The sequence below is a fragment of the Rousettus aegyptiacus genome, unplaced genomic scaffold, assembly GCF_014176215.1.
Source record: "Rousettus aegyptiacus isolate mRouAeg1 unplaced genomic scaffold, mRouAeg1.p scaffold_m13_p_15, whole genome shotgun sequence".
NCBI classification, from domain to species: Eukaryota; Metazoa; Chordata; class Mammalia; order Chiroptera; family Pteropodidae; genus Rousettus; species Rousettus aegyptiacus.
Genome location: NW_023416290.1, coordinates 31513233 through 31522492, shown reverse-complemented (window position 1 = coordinate 31522492; position 9260 = coordinate 31513233). Strand labels below are relative to the sequence as shown.

Sequence of the window (9260 nt, the reverse complement as noted above, 5' to 3'; positions counted from 1 at the left end):
TACCTACAGCACCTGGTCTTCCTAGGTGGTCTCCCATCCAAGTACTAACTAGGCCCGACCCTACTTAGCTTCTGAGATCAGACATCAGGCTTGTTCAGGGTGGCATGGCTGTAGACCATGGACTGTGCTAACCGCTACACTAAAGCAGACGTGCTAACCGCTACACTATGGAACCCTCTCCTGGTAACTATTTTCCACTTGCTTCTTAACTAGTGAGGGAAAGTTCTAGAGAACCTCCTGGTTCAGAATGCAGTCTTTTTGCCTCTTCCACAAATAATATGAATAGGATAAGAGCATATTTAAGGGGAAATAAACACTGTACTTGTGACTCTCGGTTTTGCTTGAGCTAGGCTCACTCTCAGAGCTTTTAAGTACAACTAAGCTGACACAGGAGGAATTCAGTTTTGGACTTTGTGTCAACAGCAGGCTTTAGTGATACTTTTGTGCCCAAGCTCCTGGAAGTTGAACAAAGTTTGTGAATGGAAGACACACATTATATGATGGATTTCCAACTTGTGTTGAATATTCCAGGAAAAGCTGACCTGAGAATACATGATGTTCTTAGTATCCCATGTAACCTCTTAAAAGAAGCTGTTCCAAAGTCAACTGTGGTCTGAATAGCAACAAAATGCTTACACACGTATGCTCCTACTCACTTCCCCCAGGGGCAATAACCAAGAGTTGGACCCAGCTCCTAGGTATTCTGTGACCCACTATTTCTTTGACACTCTAGCACTCTTCATTAGTCCAGCACAAACTATCTAATTTCCCTGCCTTTGAGGATCTGTTGCAACTATAAATGCTGTAAGCAGATGATGGGTTTACGGGAATTGCCTAACCAGACATTGCATCTTGATTTGTGGTCTTACAATTGGTTTTGGGGTTGATCTGGACTCAAAGAAACAAATGACCACAGCATCAGGATGTGGGTTGATCTTAAAAACAAGGGTAGGTGTTCATTTAGATGCAGCCTTCTGGGAACTGGCTTATTTTGTACCATAAAAGAGACCATCAAGGTGTTTTTCCTTGTTTTGTTTTTAATGAGACTTTGTTTAGTAATTTATTCCAAGACTTCAAACTAAATGTGAAATTCCCCAAGACCTGTATAAGAGAAGGGAAAACTATTTTTAACCATGTGTTAGCCAATGGTACTGAAAAAAATGTCCAGAAAACCTCAGTGTTCTATCCTTGGGGACATTTTCCCCATGAGGATCTCAGAACCATAGAGAAATGTCAGATTCACGTCTCGCTCTCTTGATTCTGGCCAAGGTAACTATTGCAGTTTTGATAAGCTGTTGTGATAGCAGATCAGTATACAAGGGTAAGATGAGAAGAAGCATAGCCATGGCATAATCAGTCACCTGCCTTCTTTCTGTTCCTACAAGGTACTACCCTCCTTTCTGCCACAGGACCTTTGACTGGCCCGTCCCTCTGTCTCAATTGTCTTTTCCTAGTTAGCGTCTAATCATTTGTTGTGGGTCAAATTGGGTCCCCCCAAAAGGCATGTTGAAGTCTTGACTTCCAGTACCTCAGAACGTGACCTTATTTGGAAATAGTCATTGCTGAGGTAATAAGTTGAGACGAGGTCATGCTGGAGTGGGGTGGCCCTGATCCAATATGACTGGTGTCCATATAAGAATGTCTTGAGATACATGCAAGGAGAACACTATGTTACAATAGAGGCAGAAATTAGAGTGATGCAGCTGAATGCCAATGAAAGCCGATTATCGATAGCTACCACCAGAAGCTAGGAAAAGGCAAGGAAGAAAAAAAGATTCAACTTAGAATCTCAGAGGGAACATGGCCCTGCTGGCATTTTAATTTTGGACTCCAACACTCCAGAACTGTGAGAGAATAAACTTCTGATGTTTTAAGCCATCCAGTTTGTGGTGTTTTGTTGCGGCAGCTCCTGGAAACTGATATATCATCCTTCAAATGTCATATTTTTGAGAAGCCATCCAGATCCTTCTGCAGCCTAGAGTACATCCTCCTGCTATATGGTACCCTACCACCGTATTTTTCCTTCATAGCACTCAGCACATTTAGCAGTTACTGCGAAGTTTGTCTTTTCCTTAGGCTGTAAACTCTCTGAGGGCAGACATGATGTGTTTAGGACTTATCATTGTATTCCCAGGCACCAAGATAGTATCTGCTGTCAGCATTCACTCAATATATTTGTTGAGTGGACCAATAAATAATGGCTAAATTCTATTTTAAAAACTTATTTTTAGCATTTTAAAATTATCTAAAGGCTAACAGTTTATGAATAGAAATTTTCTCATTAAAACTTGCTTTATCTGAGAAGGGATTGCATTTTTGGAAGCTCAAAATCCAGCCTTTTCATACTTAATCATAATATTTTTCTTCAAACTACTAAAAAAAATTTAGGCTTTTGTTTATATAAATAATTTTCAAGATGAAAACAGTGTGAAAAAAATCTTGTTTAAATTGTTTGACATCTCCCTCTTTTCCCTTCTCTGGAAAATGCAATTTAGAATATATTTTGAATATCCTTTTCTCGATAGATTCAACACTTAAGGGAGTAGCAGGACTATTTATTGAGTATGAAATAAGTCAACAAGTTGTTGAAAGTATTTTCCTTGCTTTTTCCTTAATGCCTTCCACCTTTCTTTGAGGCTGCTGGTATAGATTGTAAAGTATCTTTCTAAAACCTCATATTCCCTTTTGGGCATGTATAAAAGTTACAGGGAACATGTAGAAGAATGAAAATATGGGACTTAACTTTAAACTAATTCATCGAAATAAGTGTCTCTTCACCTTTGGGTATTTAATCCAAAATTGTTAAAAACATTGTTCTTTTATTTTGGAACAGTTTCTAGAGCTTGCAAGAAAACCAGTCTTAATACTATGTTGTCATGTCTTGTTTTGGAAGAAAAAATAGATATTCTTTTTATTTATTTGTGTGATGTCCATATGATTTTTGACCATTTAAGAGGGCAGAAATGTGTCCATGATGGGGAAATTTGGAGGGAAGAGCACTGAAAGAGGCAGACAGAGAGTTCAGCGATGTCAGCTGTGGGGCTGGAGGAAGTGCTGTGGGTGTGGGGTCAGCCTTTGAGCTCCCATTGATGATTTTGAGCTAGTCCTTAATGTTCTTGAGTCTCAGTTTCTTCATCTGTAAAATGAAAGCAATATTTCACAGTGTCGCTAAGGAGATGACTTTTGACAACATGTATGAAAATGCTTGAGCACGTATTAAGGGCTCTGCAGATGTGCATCAATTGAGACCGAATTTAATTAGACATAAATATATTGTACACTTTTGTAACACTTTACCACTTATAAGATACTTTTGGACATATTCTATTATTTGAGATTTAAAATATCCTACTGAGCAAATTGAACTAGGGCACTAAACTACATAGATGAACAAGATACGGTTTCTGGTCTCAAGGAATTTATGGCCTAGTGGGAGAGACAGAAAATAGATAATTTCAACAGTAAATGCAGTGATAAAGAATAATGGGTTATTCCATTAAATCCTATAATTAATACATGAGGCAGTAATACTTGTCCAGAGACTTGCCCACAGTCACCAGCTGGTAAAGGATAAACCTGGAACTGAAATCTAAGTGTATCTTCAGAGTCTAAGGCTTGATTACTACACTTGGCTGTGACTTCATAGGTATTCTAGTTTTATTACTGTGTAACATACTATGTCAATCTTAGTGATATAAAATGACAACCACTTTATTATGCTCATGGATTTTTGTGGATCATAACTACCTAGCCAACATATTCATTCTAATTTCATCCCCTGTGCCATGCTCTCCATCCCCATGTCCACCCATCAGCTACTAATTTGTACTTCTTTAACCCTTCACCTCATTCTCACAGTCCCCTAGACTCCCCTCTCCTCTGTCCATCACCAAATTGTCCACAATATTTGTGAGTCTGTTTTTGATTAGTTTGTTCTTTTTATTCCTTAGATTCCGCATAGAAGTGAAATATCATATAATGTTTACCTTTCTCTGTCTGACTTAAATACCTTCTAGGTCCATTAAAGAAATATGTCTTTCCATCCCCTTCCTTTTAGTCTGTGTCTTTTAATCTGAAGTGAGTCTCTTAGGCAACATGTAAGGGTCTTGTTTTCCTTTCCATTCATCCACTCTTAATTGGAGACTTAATTCTTTTCCATTTGAGGTACTTATTGATAGGAATGTAGTTGTTATCATTCTTTATTCCTGTTTTTGATACTTGTTTTTCTTCTTAAAGAAGACCCTCCAATATTTCCTGTAATGCAGGCTTGGTAGTGATAAATTCCTTCAGCTTATGTTTGTTTGGAAAGTTCTTTATCTGTTCTTCAACTCCAAATGATAGCTTTGCTGGATAAATTATTCTTGGTTGTAGATGCTGGGTCTTCATTCTGTTTAATATATATATATTTGCCAAGCCCTTCTGTATTGCATAGTTTCTTTTGAGAAATCAGCTGCCAGTCTTATGGGTGTTCCCTTATAAGTCACTATCCGTTTTTCTCTTGCTGCTTTTAATATTCTTTCTTTGTAATTAACCTTTGGCATTTTAATTATGATATGTCTTCGTGTGGACCTCTTTGGATCCCTGATCTTTGGGATTCTCTAAGCTTCCTGGGTTTCTTTCACCAGGTTAAGGAAGTTTTTCATCATTATTTCTTCAAACAGTTGTTCAACATCTTGATTTTCTTTGGTTACACTGATCAAATGGATATTTGGATGCTTAACAGTGTCCTACATACTCCTTAAATTATTTTTATAGTCTTGGCATCTTAGCTCTTGCCATTCTGGTTGAGTGTCCTTGGCTTTCCCAACTTCTAGATAGGGCATTTGATCCTTGTCTTTATTCACTCTGTTTATTCCTTTGTTTATTCCATTTAATATACTTCTCATCTCAGATAATGTGTTCTTCATTTCAGACTGGTTCCCTTTTATAATTTCTACTTTCATTTTTATGTGTTTTATCTCTTTGTTGAAGTTCCCACTGAACTTAACCAAAAGTTCATTGAGCATCATTATAACCAGTCTTTTGAATTCTACATCTGTTAGATTATTTGACTCCATTGTATCTGGATCTCTGTTCTGTTCTCTCATACGGTTTCTGTTTCTTTGTCTTCCCATTTTGGCTGCCTTTCAGTATCAGTTTCTACATACTAAACAAAGCTCCTAAGTCTCCTAGTCTTATTAGTGTGGATTTGTTAAGTAGGTGTTGAGTGGCATAGTCTTGAGAAGGGCTCAGCTACAGGCTAAATTTAGCTCAAACCTCTGCCCATCCAGAGCCACCTGTTAAGGTTCAACAAGCAATCCACAAATGTTATGCTTATAGTTGCTTCAAAAGGCCACGCCAGAAACTGAGGGCAGCTGCCTCCAGTGTGAATCTAGGCACTGCTCAACAAGGAGCACCTGACTCGCTGAGGATAAACCTGGATGTGGCTTGGGTGGGGCCGCGGGTTGGGGAAGCCAGAGGTTCAGGGAATCCTCTAGGTGGAGTGACCTCTGTTATCCAGTCTGATGACTTCATGGAAATGGTGGCACTGTGTCCACTCACTAGGAGGGGGGAGGGCTCCACAGGGAATGATAGGTACAGCCGGCACTTCTGTACAGAGTGAGTCTTGCCTTGGCCCTCACTCTGACAATATCTCTCTGTAAATCCCTGGTGCCCCCTGTGCACAACTGAATTGGCACTGGTGCTCAGAGCAAGCAGGTCCATCACTGCTCCTGGATGCGGCCCCTTTAAGAGGCGTCTGCTGCTGCCACAGCCTCCATTCACTTAGCTGCTGGAGACCAGGTCACCCACATCCTCGCCCCATCCTGCCATTTGCTGTTGCAGAGTGCTTTCTTGGATTTCTTTCTGGTTGTATGGCTTGTTCATCAAGATCCCAGGTGATTTTTCCTTGCTGCTGCTCCTTGTTTCTGTCACAACTTTGAGTTGGTTGCCAGAGGGATAAACAGAGCCTCTATCATCTATGCCATTTTAAATTAAGAGGTCCTTTCTTAATTTAAGAATAGTTTGCTGCTGGAGAGGCTGGGAATGAAAAACAATTTTATATTTGAAACCAGTAAGTCCTGGCTCCTTTATATTTAACATTTCATTTTTAAACTTATTTTTTCACATTTTGTCGTTGGAAGCAAGAAAAATTCAAGTGCTAATTTCAATAGTCTGACTAGAAATTTCTGAATCCAGATCCAGATTGAGTTCTTTAGCTTTATTTCCCATTTTCTACATTACTGCAAGTGATAGTGTTGCTAAACTTCCTGCCTCTCCATAAAAAGGGACTCTAATTTACAATAACCTTTTTCCATTTTATTTTTTATTTTTTAAAATAATTTTTATTTTTCAGTTACAGTAAACATACAATATTATATTAGTTTCAAGTATACAACATAGCGATTAGACATTTATAAAACTTACAGTGATTACTCTGATAAATCTAGTATTCATTCACCATCAAAATGTTCTCTGTATCCATAAATTTGTTTCTGTTTTGTATGTTTGTTTATTTTGTTTTTTAGATTCCACATGTAAGTGAAATGATATGGCATTTGTCTTTCTCTGTCTGACTTACTCCACTCAGCACAATACTTCTAAGTTCATCCATGCTGTTGCAGATGGCAAGATTTCATTCTATTTTTTATGATTAAATAATATTCCATTGTATATATACACCACCTCTTCTTTATTCTTTCATTCATTAATGGACACTAAGGTTGCCCCCATATCTTGGCTATTGTAAATAATGCTGCAAAGAACATATGGATTCATACATCTCTTTGAAATAATGTTTTGGATTTCTTCAGATAAATACCCAGGAATGGGATTAAAGGGTCCTTTTCTGTCTCTTGTTATAGCCTTTGTCTTAAAGTCTATTTAGTCTGGTATAAGTAGCTGTATTGCTACCCCAGCTCTTTTTGTTGTTGTTGTTGATTTGTTTCCATTTTCATGAAATATCTTTTTCCTTCCCTTTACTTTCACTCTGTGTGAGTATTTCTATCTGAAGCGAGTCTCTTGTAGGCAGTATGTGTAAGGGTCTTGTTTTCTTACCCATTCAGCCACCCTATGTCTATATTTTTTATTAGAACACCTAATTCATTTACATGCAAAGTAATTGTTGATAGATGTGTAGTTATTGACATTTTATTTTTCACATTTTTATTCTTTTTCTCTTTATTCTTCTTAAAGAAGTCCCTCTGACATTTCCTGTAAAACTGGCTGGGTCATGATGAACCCTTTAGCTCTTTCTTTTCTGGGAAACCTTTTACCTGCCCTTCGATCCTAAATAATAGCTTTGCAGGATAGAAAAATCTTGGTTGTAGGTCTTTGTGTTTCATCACTGAATATTTCCTGACAATTCCTTCTGGCCTGCAAAGTTTCTGTTGAGAAATCAGCTGACAGTCTTATGGGAGTTCACCTGTAGGTAACTAACTACTTTTCTCTTGCTGCTTTTAAGATACTCTTTGTCTTTAAACTTTGTAATTTTAATTATGATGTATCTTGGTGTGAGTCTCTTTCAGTTCATCTTCTTTGAGACTCTCTGCACTTCCTGGGCTTGTATGTCTATTTCCTTCACCAGGTTAGGGAAGTTTTTCATCATTATTTCTTGAAATAGGTTTTCAATTCCTTGTTCTCTCTTCTCCTTCTGGTACCACTATGATGTGAATGTTGATATGCTAGATGTTGTCCCTTAAATTATTCTCATTTTTGGCAGGGGGTGGGTGGGTAGGGAATTCTTTCTTCTTTTTGCAATACTGATTGTATGTTTTCTGATACCTTATTTTCTAAATAGCTGATTTGATCCTCTTCTTTATCTAATCTACTATTGATTCCCTCCTATGTATTCTTCACTTCAATTATTGTATTCATCATTTCTAACTTTTTTTATGTTTTCTATGTCCACTTTTACATTTATTATCTTTTTTTTTGAAGTTTCTACTAAGATTATTGAGCATCTTTATAACCAGTGTTTTGAACTCTGCATCTGTTTAATTGCTTCTCTCCATTTTGTTTAGTTCTTTTTCTGGAGCTTTGTTCTGTTCTTTCATTTGGAATATGTTGGATTGTCTCTGCATTTTGGCTGCCTCCCTGTTTTGGTTTTTATGTATTAGGTAAGAGCTGTTATGTTTCTCAGTCTTATTAAAGTAGCCTTATTTAGTAGCTGTCCTTTGGGACCAAGTCTCCCTGGGCACCTAAGCTAGGTGCTCCAGAAGTGTCCTTTGAGTGAGTTGAATGTGGCCTTGTATTGTAGTTGAGCCTTGGTTGTTGTTTTCATGTTAATGGGAGGGATTGTCCCTCAGGCTGATTGGTTGTGAGGACTGGCCATGACTTCTGTAGAGGAGTTTTGTGCAGGGGTTGACCCTACAAAGTAGGATTTGCTTTTGCTCTTATGTCTGCACAGTTTTCCCTTTGGATGTGTCTTTTTGTGGAGGTGGTTGGGTGGTGTCTGGTATAGTTTGAAGCTGACCACTGGATGTGTTGGATCTGGGGCATCTTGGGAGGGGCTCTGGTGCAGACCACAGTCAGCCACTGCCTGCGCCCTGCCTGGGGCTACTTGGTATGAGCTACAAATTATCTGCAGATAGTTGCCACTTGTGCTAGGCTTGGGAGGTATCTGGGAGAGGCTAAGCTGTGAACCAAAGCCAACTGCTACTAGTTCCAGGCTTGAGACTGCTCAGCAAGTGGTTTGGGACATGCCACAGCTAGATGCTTTTTGTTTTGGGTTTGTGAACCTTTGAGAAATTTTAAGAAAGTCCGAAGCATAAGCCAAGACAGGCCATTTAGATGGAAAAGCCACTGGAAGCAGCTTAAGTGAGTCTAAAAGTTGGGTGGGGCAGGGTCTTGGGGAATCACCAGGGCAGAGTGAACACTGTTAGCTGCTGAAGACTCAGATATGACAGCCACTTGTGCCTGCATGCTGTGTTTGGAGAGGGCTCAAGAGAGAAACAACGGCCTCTGTCAGCAGTTCTGTCTGGAAGAAACTGCCCCTCAAGCTCTTACCCTGAAGTCAGATAATTCAGTTCCTCCCTGTATGTCCCTGGTACCTTTCTAGCTGCTGCCCCCATGCTGGAGCTCAGAGCCAGTGAGTACATCAGTGAGTAAATCCATGCACAGGCCCTTTAATAGGAATGCCTGGGACTCCAGCCACCCTCTGTCTCACTCAGCCACAATCTCTGCTGGTTTCTACAGCAAAAGTTGTGGTGGGAACTTCCCTTTCCATCACTGGAACCCTAGGCTAGGGAGCTTGGTGTAGGGCTGGGGTACTTTACTCCTCA

General features: G+C 39.1%; 1 pseudogene; it reads right to left on the bottom strand.

Moving 5' to 3' along the window:
* On the bottom strand, nt 1-116 carry LOC118612215 (annotated as a pseudogene).
* Between the last annotated feature and the right edge of the window lie 9144 nt (nt 117-9260).